Here is a 15,608-nt window from a genome sequence, read left to right as displayed (position 1 = left end):
GTCATTTGATACTAAGAATTAGGGTAATGTTGGCAGCTTTAGCAGAATTATAAATAGGCCACATATCTGCTAATGGTTATTTTATATCAGCATTGCATTTATAATTTTAGTCAATTAGAGCTCTTTTGTTACTTGCTCACAGAAAGTAAAAGGAACATATCAAATAGATTAATTATGGCTAAGTCAAGGTTGTTTCATTTAAACTCCATGAGAATTTCTTCTGATACAGAAGTTATACAGCAAGTTGAGACAGCCTCTCAGTGTGATGCTTTAGCAACAGTCATCCTAGTAAAGAGAAATCATAGTTGGTTTTAACTGGAAAATTCTGTCATTTAAAACTTGTTTTAATACTCTGGTTAAAAAAAAAGAATGTCAAATGGGGGCGTGAAAAAGATGCTAATGTCATGGTATCTAAAAGCTGATATTTTAATTTAGCTTGTATCCTCTGTATCTTATAATCGATTTCCATGAACATTCTCACAAGGATAGAGTTCTCAGATTACTCTTCATCTTATCATATGGTTATTAATCACGTTTTAAACACCGCATAAATCCCAGCGTGGAAAATGGTTGCGTGTTATCAGTTGCATGTGGAGGCCTGAAGAGCTGCAGAATGGTTCAAGATCTCTGCCATTTTGTTGCTGCCACCTGTGTTTGCTTTTCGTTACATTTAATTACTGTCAGCAAATAGAAAGGGACTGTGAAACAAGTAATACATCACTGGGAAACAATTCTTCGTGGGCGTCTCACATTTCTTCATGCCTCGTGAGGCACTGACATCCTTTGTTCTGGACTATCTTTTCATATTTCTGTAGTCAGCAGCCTTAGGAGATGCATATAGTGTCTCCTCCTGGTGCAAAGGATAGGCATTCTCAGTGTCTGTTATGAATGGTTCACTAACGTCAGTGCTGTGAATACAATCCACTGGGTGAACACATGTCACCTGAGCCCCTTTGTATTGCTCTGTTGGAATTGGAACTTGGGGAAATAGCGCAAATGCTGACATTCTGGCTGCTGCTATTGCAGTGATAAGCTGTCTCTTGTCTTTGACCCAGGCGTCTTCTATCCTACCAGCAACCATGGAACTATGACAGGCTAACTCCATAGCTTTAACATAGAATAAAATCTCAGACCTTTCACAATTCCTGATGATTCCAAAACCCTCTTCTTAGATCTTCTAATATTACTCAGTTGATACTATTTTAGGTCTCTCTTTCATATTCCTTAATATAGGATTTGGGATTAGCCAGCTGTCCCCACTGAACCTAATTTACTCATCTGCAAAATGTAGATAATTATGCCTATCTTTTGGCCTATTTAGAGAATTAAATAATATATGTAAGAAAAGTGTATAAATCAGTAGAGTGCTTTTAGTAATTCCTGTTATTCATTCTGTGGCTCACATTATTTTGTATAGTGATCACTGACGTGTTAAAATATTTTATTATAATCTGTCATCAGGAGACTCTAAAGCATCCTTGTGAAGTTAGAAAATTGGGGCAGAAATTTTTTTCTTTTGGTTTCAGTTAGAAAATGGACCCAGAGAAATGTTAAATCCTTCCATAGTTCCACAGGCTTTAGGACTCCGGTCTCTTAGGAAATGGTCACAGTTAATGCATGGAAATCCATGGATGTTTTTGTCCATGAATCATAATTTCCAAAATATTTTTATAAAGCAGATCATTGCATTGTAGTTGTTGAAAATTTTCTTTAAAAAAACCCAAAAATTCTAAACAAGAAATTAACATGGCTGGACAGCTTATAGGAATGTCTTCTTTTCAACATCTGTACAAAGTACTGTTCAAAATATCTGTAAATATTGAAAAAAGGCACACTGAGCTAATGGATGTATATTACAGTCCATATCTAGAGTCAAATGTAGACCAAAATCCAGTTAATTAACGTGCCTTGTTGAGTTTTACCTTACCTAACCTAGCTCTGCCTTAATGTTGTATATTTTCAAAAGTTGAGGGACGGGTGATGGAAGATGGGACAGTGGGTCCTGTGACAAATCAAATATCTAGGACCCTAACTTAAGTGACTTACACCAAGGACTAATTTCTCATGAATCCATCAGTGCTAGACTTATTTTATATAAGCAGTTCACGACCATGGATATCCTGTTAAGAACATTCAATAGATAAGATCCTTCCTCATAGCTAATATCATTCCTGTATTTGCTTCAAGGTCCAGTTATCCTCTTGACAAAGAGATTAGATGAGATCATCTGCTTTCTTTGCTCTTCCCTAGGGACTTCTGATAGTAAGCACAGTGAATTGATATTAAACCAGGTGCATTAACTCTTTTCTCCCCAACTACTAAAAGAAAAATGAGAATCACTTTTGGACAACTGAAGTGTTATTTTTAAGACTAATCCTAATGTTTTTGCTACGATATAGCATTTTATCATAGAAATAACCCTGCAAGATTGGGGTATTGCTTAATGTTTACAAATGAGGAAATTGAAGGTCAAAGAACATCTTTATTTTACTTGTTTTACAAGGTTACACATGTATAAGTGTCACAATAAAGATTTGAATCCAGATTTCTCTTAAGTACATTCCATGTATCAAACTGATGGTTCTCAAACCTCAGACCCAACTACATGTTATCTATGTACTGGGAATTTGATTTTCTGTGGTCAGTGCCGAGGGGAGGATTTCCCCAGGGCCTTACTGAAAACCTTCAGCTAGTTTGGGGAGAGCAGGTGCTAAACCTCTAAAATTCACTACATAGACCCTTCTTTGGTTGACACTGGAATGTACTGAAAGTGAGTCTACCATTAAAGAAATATGTTAAATTCTTCTACACACCTTATTTCAATACTTTTACTCACTTGAACTAAAATGGAAGTTATCAAAATGTGGAACTTTAAAATCCTTAGGATCAAGAGGATGGAGAAGAGAACGACTTGGGAGTACTTAGAGAATAATAGAACTCCACTAGTGTATTGTGACCGTAATCTAAATTCAGGTAGCAGACAGATTCCGAGTGATTCTCTAAGGGTCCAAGTGCCTTCGTTGGGTGGATGTTAAGGGCCCCTTTGTCCTCAAGAATGCCTCTGTACTTATCATTTTCCCCTTTTCTCTCATCGAAGCACAACCCCCCCCCCCCACTTTTATAAGTTTTGTATTATGTGTTGAACACTTTTAGCTGTTTCCTACATTTCTCATTTTTGCAACAACACAAAAGTCATGAGCTGGCCTGTCCTATCTTTTTTTCGTCCTTTTTTGAGGGTAGCAAAATAGTTTAGACTTTAGACTTTAAGAAGGAAGTTTGTAGGTATAGTTAGCCTGTATATTTGTGTGCACGGGGGTGGGGTGGGGTGGTGGCAGGTGAAGGATAAATATCAGTTTACAAATTTTGAAACTCTGTGTTCTCATTGTTCAAGTATTTGAAGATACAATTTGAAGGTTCTCAGAAATGCATACTTACTTCACCAGTGAGTTGAAAGTGGTCCTACCTAGCATGCTAGGAATTCATTATTTTGGCTTTTTTTAAAACCATTTATGAAATACATTATGTTTATAAACATAACATTTATACATTTAAGTAGTTACTTCATATTACATTTCCCATACATTAGATATAATAACGATGACTGCATTTAAGTATTTAAAATACATGTTATTTCTTGTTATACTATAGCCTATTGAACACTCATTAGTACAAAGCAAATAGAATTAATAAGATAGCAGAAATTGGACCTTCTAAAACCAAGAGTTATGTTTTTGTCATACTGTTTTTTATTGATTGTCCAACGGTAAGTCCCCACAAATCATTTATAGGATGATTCAGGCTTTGATTGTAGTTATTCAAGGGATAAAATAACCTTTTGAGTCATTCATTTTTTTTCTTAAATCATCTGGAAAACCACACGTAGAAAAGTAACATGAATTTTATTGTAGGCAGATATTTTATTATTGAGAATTGATAAGAGAGCCCTGGCCTGGTGGCCTTGAGTCCTAGTTCCTACCACATCTTTCATAGGTACATTGGTGGGCACCTTTGGGTAAATCATTTAAAAAACTTAATGTTTTTGACTATGAAATGTGTCCCTTTCTCTAAAATGCTTATTTCACTGGGTCACGTGGAGGTATAAATGAGGCAATGCCTAGAATATGGTTTCCCAGCCCTTCCAATGGCTGTGTCCTTTTCACCCTTCATATCGCAATTAAAAGGGTCTCTTTTGAGTAAGGCTGACCCCATCTATGCTCTGCCACCCTACATCCTGCCTTCCCTCCTCAGTCGTTGGTTCTCATTTTCTGTCACATCACACTGTTTATATCCTTCATAGCACTTATTACTACCTGAAATCAGCTTGCTTACATATTTATTTATGAGTTTGTTTGCTGTCTGCTCCCATAGAATGTACATTTCAAAAGGTTAGGGAACTTTGTTTCCTTCGGTATTCCCTAAGGTGGTACCTAATACAATGTGTGACCGACAGTAGTAATTCACCAAACATGTAGAGGCAGAAAATGGGCATAAAAAAGGAATGAAGTGTACAGAACATGCAGATTGGCTGCGTACTTTGATTTCATATTAAAAAGCAACGTGTGTGTGTGTGTGTGTGTGTGTGTGTGTGTGTGTGTGTGTGTGTTTTAGAACCGTTATTTCCCTATAGGCTTTATGGGTGTCATTTTTTTGTTTGTTTTTTTTTTGTTTGTTTTGTTTTGTTTTGTTTTTTACTCTTTTTAACAAAGACCTGTGGAAATTACTGGCTGGTGAATGATGGTGAAGATGCAATAAACCTAGCTGTTAGAACAAGAGCCAAGTTTGCCTTTTGGACAGGAAATAATGTAGAAATGACTCTGATTTGACCAGGTCCTGAGCTTGATAAGGAAATCATCTAATTACTAATGGGATTGAACAAGAGCAGATGAGGAGATAAAGCCTTGGTCAAAAAGACTTCATCCCTCGGATTGTAATGGGACACTTTAAATATCTAGTTGTACCTGCTGTGACTGAAACCACTTAAAGGTGGTTTTTTATGGAGATCAGCTATTTTTGTGAAAGCTCAAGTTTACCTGAAGAAAATTTGCTGTTAATGTTTATTCAACATAACCACATGGGGAATATCATTTTGATGGGAGAGATAATCCTCAACCACTTAACCATCTAAAAATAGGAAAACCTCAATTCCTGGATCAAATGTGCATACATTAAGGAAGGACAGAGGAGGGGTGCCTGGGTGGCTCATCCATGGCCTCAGCTCAGGTCATGATCTTGCTGTTGATGGGTTCGAGCCCTGTGTCGGGCCCTGTGCTGACAGCTCAGAGTCTGGAGCCTGCTTCAGATTCTGTGTCTCCCTCTCTCTGCTCCTCCCCTGCTCATGCTCTGTCTCTATCTCTCAAAAGTAAGTAAATGTTAAAATTTTTTGAAAAAGGGACAGGGGAAAATGATCTTTTTGCTTTGGTGTAAAAGACTGGATGGTTGAATGGTTGCCCCAGTAAGGCAGTAGAGCCTTGTGTTAATAGTGTCAGGTCTGGGATCACAGTAACCATATCCCAGTCATGGCCAATTATTAACTCAACGATCTTATTCTATGTACTTCAATTTCCTTATCCATAAGATGAAGGCAATGATGACAAAAGTCTTGTAGGGTTGTTTTGAGGATTAAGTGGAACACACACACACACACACACACACACACACACACACGTGTGTGTGTCTGTATAAACTGTATATTATGCATTCATATAAATGTGTGTATGTATATGTGTGTGTGTATGAACTGTGTATATATAGCGAGAGTAAGAGCAGTATCTGATACATGGTAGGCACTTTAGAATGGTTAGCCATTATTATAATCTTGCTCTCTTATCAGTCACCCTAAAAGGGAAATAAAGATCTGACTGCTTCTGTGGTGGCTCTATGGTTTTGCAGCAGGGTTCTTTGAAGTATAATGTTTCTGCTATTCTCTCAGAGCTCTGGAGGAGTAAGAATTATCATAGGCCTTTGATATGGTAGTGAATAAATCAAGTGAAGAGAGACACAATTCTGGAATCACAGGGAAAGGGAGCAGGGGTTGCTGGAGTTGCACTGTGAGGCTATAGCTTTCCATGGCAATTATTAAATATTACTAGTTTTCTGTGCTTCTTCAGAGGAAAGCTAGTGTTTTTGAAATGTATTCTTTTCACTAAAAAGACTCACGTTAAAAAAACTTATCTTTTGGGAGCATTAGTGTGAACAGAATATGAGAAAACTAATTTATGTCTCTCAGTTCTTAAAGAGTTCTGTTTTTATTGGAGATAGAGCTTAATATTTTTTACTTCAAAAATTAGTAGTATAATTTTTATATAAGTAATTTGAAATAGCTTAGGTTAACCACTATAAAACCCAGAAGAGGAAGTGTGCATTGTTGGCTTAAATCACAAAACATGGTGATTTACATCAACCAGTTCTGCAAGCCATCATTCGTGTACTCTGTGGGAGGTGTGAAGCCATAAGACCAAAAAAGAAAGTGTTCGTATTGGAAAAAATTAATAACAAAATAAAGATTTGGTGGAGAATATTATAAAAACAGAGGTCTCATAAACTTAAAGGTTAATTCACATGTTTATTAAGTCTTGATTAATTTCCAATCATGCATCAGGTTCTCTCCTGTGGTGGAGAAACAAGAATGAACAGACACGATACCTGCCCCTAAGGGGATTTAGATTGGGGATAGAGGGGAGAGGGAAAAACTGGGCAATATAAAAGCACCATATAATATTTTTGAGGAATTTGCATTATTTCTCATTATCGTAGTCCTTGTGGACTACCCAAGAGTTGGCCGTATGATCCCTAGACAAATAAATATTTCCTGGGATCTTGTTTGCCAAAGTTGTTTTCAACAATACCTGCAGCTCTGTATTTTGCTTTAAAATTATTTATCTGTCGTTTTTATGTGGGGCTTTGTTTTTCTCTAGCATCTTGGGTTATTACTGGGCTTGTGCTTGCGGAGAATACATGCCCATATTCTGGTCCAGAATGCTCTAAGCTGTCTGGAGGTTGCCTGTGTTGACACTGGTTGGGAGCCCTTGCTCTCCAGCCAGAACTTGTTTATTTCAGTGAAGCCTCTAATAGATTTTGCTTTAGATCAGCTGCAAATCATAAAGTGTTTTCTGAAGTTGATGCATCTGGTGGGATCCCATTGATGTAACAAAACTTATTGATAAGTACATTTTCTTCTCAAACTATTTGACTTGTTATATTCACCAAATACAGATTAGTTAGCTCTGTTGGTCTTAAAATTTTTTTTCTATTCTCTTCAATTAAGTATTTGACTCCAAAAGTTTACATGTTAAAATTTTCTTATTTTTTTTCAAAAATTTTAAATCCTTGCCCTTTTATCTTTTCAGAATAATTTTAGAGCATTTTGTCAATTTAAAAAATGTCTATTGGAGTTGTGTTAAATTGATAAACTGTTATGAAAATTAATGCATTTTAGCAGTATGTATTCAAGCTCTTGGAAGTCCTTTGGATCTCTCAACAAAGGTTTGTGGTTCTCTTTAAATAGGGCTTCCCCTAAACAGGGCTCCAAAGGTCCTGTGAACAAACTGGAAAATTATTGGAATTATCAAGTCTTTGAACTTGGTGGGTCCACTTTACCATTTCAGCTGACTAATAATCATATAATAAAATCAGATTTTGGAAAATAGCTTCTTACTTTGGAAAGGATCTTATTTGACCCTCTCATTTATTATAAAATAGATACTCTTAGAGTCCCCACTTTTACATATTTTCTCTGCCCATGATGCTGTTTTACCCTCATTGATGTATTTTTAAATCCTGTATCTTTCAGAGTCAGTTAAAAGTTATCTCTTCCCCAGAGCATTTTTTTCTCCAGTTTTATTGAGCTCTAAATGACATACAGCATTGTATTTAAGATGTACACCATCATAATTTGATGTATGTGTATAGTGCAACATGATTGCCATGATAAGTTTAGTTAACTCAGAGCTTTTTTTGAACTTCCCAACTGAAAGAGGTACTGTTTTCTCCCAAATGCCTTTATCTGTGTGGCTCCTAGGGAATGTATAATTTGCATTTTATTATGTCTGTCCAAGTCTCTGGATCACTATAGCACCCAGCCTAGGACTTGTTACATAGAGGACACGCGAGTGGCCATTTTGTTAGCGGTCACCTAGGTGCCTGGCTGCCCAGCTGTACGGTGTTAAGGCTGGAGAAGATGTCATGCAGGCTGGCTTTTTGTGGGGCTAACGCCCAAATATACACCCCCACACCACCGAGCTGCAGCATTCGCTCACTAACGAAACCAACGTTTTAGGCATAGGATATGCATATCTGTTACCAATTTTATGTCATGTTGTGTGTCACAACCTTATGTAAAAACAAAACAAAACAAAACTTGATAATACTGAGTCCTTTCCTGAGAGGATATTAGAATTGTCATAGATGTAAAATAATCATTACTTCTGATCTCCAGTATCTCTTACTTTTCTTTTCCTTTTTTTCTTACTACTGTGCTAGATCTCATATTTTTATAATAGTGCTTTGTGAAATCCAGATCTGTTTATATATAGAGACATTTTCTTTTTTCACTTTAAGAGGATTAAAAGAGATCTGGGATTCCAGTGTGTTTCATTAAAAAGGTGGCAATAAAAAGTTTTCTGTCTAGTATATCCAAGATCTTGAACACAAAACAAAGGGCACATATACATCTGTTCATGGACATATATACAGACTTCTAAGTCCTATGATGTACCTTTCAAATGGAGATTTGGATGGAGTGAACAGATAAGTATGATACAAAGCTGCTTATTATAGTAAATCGCACCAATGGCTTAGGGTTTTTATTTGTCAGAATAAAATATTTTGAATACTGAAGACAGGTACAACCATAATCAAGCATTGAAATATTTATTGTATTAGCGTTCCCAGCTTCCGTGAAACTTGGAAAGAAAGGAATATTTCTCATTTGTAAGAAAGTATAAAGGGAAATTCACTGCAGTTTGCATTTCTAAGCATAACAAACTAACAAAAATAAACAGAGTCCTGACCTGGGGATGGCAGGGTTGGGGGGGGGGAATCCATGTCGCTATTTCATGTCCCAATTTATTTTTTATTCTACTGTAACCCTCGATCAACACCAGTTTCTTTCCTCTCCAAACAAAAAGAGGTCAACATAAACATGCCTGTCAAGGATCTGACAGAACAGATTTATTGTGCAAGTTAGATTTGTTGGCGCGTTCTCTCCTTACATTTTGCCTCAGGTGCTGGATATATTTTTTCTTTCTTGAAATATATATATTTTTCTCTCCTGAAAGAATGCAAACATAAAACACATAGGTTATTCCAAGAACTTCAAGATACGGTATTCTAGCTAAAAAAATTATTAGAATATTCTTTGCTGCTAGGAGAGATACAGTGATAATGAAAAATATATGTGAAAAGTAAGACCTCTGAGAGCTTAATGGGTATCTTTAAAAACTAGAACTTTTGCATATTCCTTACATGAAAAAAGTCACCTGAAAATTGAAGCATTTTTATATACAGGTCAAGAGAAAATACCACCGATCCTCCCTTTTTTATCTTTTAAAAATTTATCACCTAGATGATTCAGGTTAATTATTTTTTCTGACCTTAATCTTCCAGGAAACGACTTTAATTATCTAGTTAACCTTCCATGTGTAACAACGGTTAAGTAAGGCACCCGACAAGAAGAATATATATATTTTTGAAGTATAAATTCAGTTAACTTGTTTATTGACATCATGTGATTAAAAATACAAAGATGAATGATTTCTCAATTAAATTTGAATTAACTCAGACCTTTTGCTGAAATTAAATCATAGATATCCGACGATCAGGAGACTACGTGAAAAACGATCAAGCATATCCTGGTTCAGAACCGTCCTTTTACCTCAGGGCTGCTGTAACAATGTACCAGTGCACCACGAATGTGGTGCCTTAAAACAACAAATGAATTCTCGCTTTATTCCTGAGGCTAGTTGTCTGAAATCCAGGTGTTAGCAGGGCCATGTTCCTCCTGAGGCTGGCGAGAATCCTTCCTTGGCTCTCCTCCTTAGCTTCTGGTGTCGGCTGTCAATTCTTAGTATTCCTTGGCTTTACAGCTGTGTTACTCCAGCCTCTGTCATTCTCACGGTGGTCTCCTTACACATGTCTTCACGTGGCTGTTTGCTTATAAGGACACTAACCCTAATGTAGTGATAGTGATTATATCCGCAACAATCCCATCTCCAAACAAGATCACATTCTGAGGTCCTGGACATCAGAACTGCCACATAGCCTTTTGGGAGACACAATTCAACACATAGCAAGTGTCCGTTTGTATTATCAGGATGTGTGTTCTGCCCACTACTGCTGGATTCAACAAAAACCTCCACAGAGACATACCTAGTAAACATTTTCACGTCACAGTAGTTAGTACCCACCTCCTGATGGTTTTGCCACTGCTGATTACTCCTGCCAACTTGAAATTCTCCCCACCCTTGACTGCTTGGGGAGTGTTCCTGCTATGTAGAACTGGTAATTGTCGAAATGAGCAGAAATGCTAGGCTGTCAAAATGACTAATTATCTTGTACCACTATAGTTATGTCAAAGCTTATCTGATGAAACAGACCTGTATCACTTTTTACTTCCCCTTTTTTTGGTATTCTGTAGCCTTATCGGTATTCCACAGGGTCCTGTTACTTTTCTCTTTGAGTATACTTTCCCAAAGTGGCCTCACCCACCTGTATGCCTTCAACTACCACTTGTGTATGCCAATAATCGGCTCATTCATGTGTCCAACAACCTATATCTCAGCTGCCTACTGGAGACTTCCATATGAAAGTACCTCAGGAACCTTAAGTTTCTCATCTCAAACTGAACATGTATTTCCTGCAGAGGCAGAGGTTTAGATATCGTTCCAGAATGTTCTTTTTACCTTGCCTATATTCAGTTGATCATTAAATCTCATTATTCAACTTTTTAAACAACTCTTCTCTGAACCTTCCTGACCATCCCAGTTATTGCCCAAGTTCAAATTTATGTCTTTATTGGACTGCGGCCTTTTCTGTAAGTGCTTGTATTTGCAGACGTATCCTGCTTTAATCCTCGCTGCATGATACCTTAGGGTAATTTTAAAACGTGTTTCAGAGCACCTCTCTTTCTTAAAACTCATCATCATCATACTTTAATGATGCATCTTTAGCTTTTTAATTCAGGTCTGAAACCCACATGTACCCCTCTGGCTGGGTCTCCTGCATTGCTGCAACTGTGCTGACCTACAGGCTATTCCTTGGTCACAGTGTGCCCTTGCATGGCCTTCTACCTATGATTCTGAAATTTGCTCTGCTAGGAATAAACTCCCACTGTGTTTCATCCTGCTGCCATGAGCCCTTTAAAATTCTTTTTAAGTGGCATCTTCTTAAGGAAATCTTCATAACTGAAAGAGACCCCCAGGCTATGTTACAGTTGAACATTGTTTTGGAGATCTGGATTACGTGAATTTAACTTAATTTTTGATTTTTATTAATCAGTCTAATGATTTGAATTCTCCGTCTGGCCATTGCACAATTAATTGGAAAGATTAGTTGCACTCTTAGAGTTCTACTGTCCCACTATTACTGTTTAGTTACTTTGAAACCAAAGCACATGTGGAGGTGGATTAAAGCAGTACTAGGATTAAGCTAGATTGATGGCTCTTCAGCCAGCATTTCCACTCAGCAGCTATTAAAGCCATTTGGCCTCAAAAATTATTATTTACTTTGAGACAGTTTCATTTCAGATGGAAAAGTAATGTACTGAATGGTAAACAGTGGGGTTGATGTTGGCTGTCTCAGAACTGAACTGAAAATCACCTAATCAATCACAAATTTTGGCTGTCATAATGACTGAATTACCTGGGTGAACTATAGTATGATGAAAAAGAACCTAGTTATATGGACTGTCTGACCTCTGTGTCATCAATTGTACAACAGTCTGATTGATTACTCTGTGACTGGCCTAAACTATCTGGAAAATGATCAATTTTCTGTCATGTTTAATCCTGTCCATATTATAATGGAGGCTATAGCTGAAACTGCATTATATTCCATTCTCTATCACCGGTGAGCAAGGTCACTGTAATTGGTGACACATGAAGCCCTTTCTCATCATGTGAATAGGGAAATTCAGATTTAAACAGCGCCTTAAAAGATGAATCATTTAATTTAATCAGAGTATCTGCAGCTAAGTGGTAGTGCTCCTCTCAAGTAGTACTTGAAAAACCTGGTCCTATCATTTGTGCATCTGCATTGCTGACTTTTATCGTGATTTTGAAAATATCAGATGTTTTGCCACCTGCGTAAGTTTGACTTTTTCTTCTATGTTCTAGGGGATAAGTGTTAATTTTTGAAAAAATAAACTTGGTACAACTAGACAGTGATAAGAATTGTGTAGTACATGATTTGCCAGCTACACAGTCTCTAAGTAGTCATTGGTCTACTGATAATGGACAGTGACTATAACTATTTGTAATAAAGTCTTAGTCTTTTGATTTCTCTAAGTGTGTACTTGCATACTTGTTTAAACAGTGGGAGCCCACACATGGGACACACGCTAAGAAAAAGGCTAATATGTAAGTGCTATAGTTGCCAGAAACTAAAACTAATTTACTCTTATGGATTGTGGACGCAGTGTTGGGATTCACTGAAATTTAATTTGCATAATCCTTAAGTAAGGATTTCTTGCAGAGTTAAAATAAGCAATTCCTTTCAAAAACTGTGGTTGGCATGTATAATGATTAAGGCATACTACTGTTTTATCTGCCACAATATTCAGTTTGCTGTTCCAGCCATCAATTGTACTATCAGAATCCTTTAAGAGAGATCTTGTAGCAGTAGAATTAAGAATAATTATGGGAAACCTGAGTGGCTCAGTCAGTTAAGTGTCTGACTTTGGCTCAGGTCATGATTTTGAGGTTTGTGGGTTTGAGCCCTGCATCAGGCTCTGTGCTAATAGCTTGAAGCCTGGAGCCTGCTTCAGATTCTGTGTCTCCCTCTCTCTCTGCCCCTCCCCTGTTTCCTCTCCCTCTTGCTCTCTTTCTCTCTCAGAAATAAACATTAAAAAAAACTTCAAGAATAATTCTAATTATCCTAGATAAAAAAAATACAGCCTACAGAGTACAGTTTTTCTTTAAAATTTTTTTTTAACATTTATTTTTGAAAGGGAGAGAGAGAGAACATCAGCATGGGAGGGGCAGAGAGAGAGGGAGGCACGGAATCCAAAACAGGCTCCAGGCTCTGAGCTGTCAGCCCAGAGCCCGACGTGGGGCTTGAATCCACAGACTGTGAGATCATGACCTGAGCCGAAGTCGGATGCTCAACTGACTGAGCCACCCAGGCACCCCTACAATTACTCATTTAAAAAATTTAGCACATACAGAAACCAAAAGTTGTAGTGTACGCCAAGTAATGGGATATGGTCAAAATAAAGCTAACTTGAATTACAAGAATTAAAGAGGCATTTCTGAAAAATTATGAAACAATTTGAAATCACTTAAATTTTAGGATTTGAGGAACTTCTTGGTTAATTTTAAAATTTTGGCCCTTGATGACTACATTTCAAGGTAATGTCAATAACACATTAGAACCCAATTGTGCGCGCGCACGTGTGTGTGTGTGTGTGTGTGTGTGTGTGTGTGTGTGTGTGTGTGTGTTAACACTGGTTACTCCTTAAGGATTCTGATTGCTTGGGTTAACTATCATGTCTTTAAATTATTAATTTTGTAGTTTTAATTTTAGCTTATCTATTTGGAAACACATGAATGTGGGAATACATTTAGGATATATATTAACAAAACAAACGAAAGCCCTGACAGATAAACTTTCTTGCTTTAAATTACTTTAATGATTCAGCATGTTATCTTTGATGTATATCCAAGAACAGTTCATGTACATGTGCATCAAAAAACTCGAGTAAAAATGAGCATAGCTTCATTTTTCATGTAAGCTCTAATTTGAACGTGACTCCAATGTTCTTCAAAAATAGATCAGTACATTGTGAGACATTGATACAATGGAATACTCTACACAGTGGGATACTCTACACAATGAAAATGGGCAAGTTAAAGCTAGTAGCATCAATGCACACATAAACTTATGAAATAAAGGAGTCTGGCAAAAATAATACTGCATACTTCAATTTATAGAAAATTCCAACTGTAGTAAGTATTAGAATTCATGATAAAGGTCCCTCCGGGAGGAGGGAAAGGGGTAATGCTTGGGAGGGTACACAAAGAAGACTCATGGAGGGCATTGTTTCTTGATCTGGAGGGTTATGTGGGTTTATTTACCTGGTGATATTTCCTGGGTGATTTGTAAACTTTTCTGTAACTATATTCAACAAAACAGTTCTTAAAATTAGTTTTCAAGGGTCCCTTTAATAAAAAAAAACACCCTAATCTGAAAATTAAAAACAAGTTCAGGATTTTTTGATTATTTAAAAAAAATTTGATTTCAGTATAGTTGTGTACAATGTTATATTAGTTTCAGGTGTACAACATAATGATTCAGTACTTCTGTGTGACTCAGTGCTCATCACAAGTGTACTCTTAATCCCCTTCACCTGTTTCACCCATCCCCCCTGCCCACCTGCCTTCTGGTAACCATCAGCTCTCCATAGTTAAGAGTCTGTGTTTTGGTTTGTCTTTTTCTTTTTGTTCGTTTGTTTTGTTCCTTTAAAAAAAATTTTTTTTTAAATCAGAGAGAGCATGTGTGTGCTTGGGTGGGGGAGCAGAGAGGAGGGAGAAAGAATTCCAAGTAGGCTCTGTGCTGTGAGCTCAGAGCCCACCATGGGGCTCTATCTCACGAACCATGAGATAATGACCTGAGCTAAAATCGAGTTGGACCCTTAACCAACTGAGCCACCCAGGCACCCCTTATTTGTTTTGTTTCTCAAGTTACACATATTAATTAAATTATATTTGTCTTCCATTGATGTATATCACTGAGCATTATGCCCTCTAGATCCATCTTTGTTGCTGCAGATGGCAAAGTTTCATTCTTTTTCACGGAATACACTGCTACTTTATCCATTCATCTGTTGATGGACACTTGGGTTGCTTCCACAATTTGGTTATTATATATAATGTTGCAATAAACACAGAAGTGCATATATCTTTCTGAATTGGTGTTTTTATATTCTTTGGGTAGATACTCTGTAGTGCGATTCCTGGATCACATAGTAGTTCTACTTTTAATATTTTGAGGAACCTCTAAACTGTCTTCCACAGTGGCTGCCTCAGTTTGCATTTCCAGTATTGCAAGAGAGTTCCTTTTTCTCCACATCGTCACCAACACTTGTTCGTTGTGGTTTGGGTTTTAGCCATTTTGACAGGTGTGAGGTTGATATCTTACTGTGCTGTTGATTTATTTGCATTTTCCTGATGATGAGTGATGTTGTGCATCTTTTCACGTGTCTGTTGGTAATCTGGATGTCGTCTTTGGAGAAACATCTGTTCATATCCTCTACCCGTTTTAATTAGATCATGCACGTGTGTGTGTGTGTGTGTGTGTGTGTGTGTGTGTATTGTGTGTGTGTTGAGTTATAGAAGTTCTTTGTATATTTTGGATACCAACCCTTTGTCAGATATATCATTTGCAAATATTTTTTC

General features: G+C 37.1%; 1 long non-coding RNA gene across 12 annotated transcripts in view; it reads left to right on the top strand.

The window, feature by feature from the left end:
- LOC109495729 overlaps nucleotides 1-15,608 on the top strand; it is a 369,888-nt gene that overhangs the window by 182,093 nt on the left and 172,187 nt on the right. The window lies entirely within an intron of this gene.

This window comes from Felis catus, chromosome F1 (genome assembly GCF_018350175.1).
Source record: "Felis catus isolate Fca126 chromosome F1, F.catus_Fca126_mat1.0, whole genome shotgun sequence".
In the NCBI taxonomy this organism is placed as follows: Eukaryota; Metazoa; Chordata; class Mammalia; order Carnivora; family Felidae; genus Felis; species Felis catus.
This window is presented reverse-complemented; position numbering and strand designations above follow the sequence as displayed.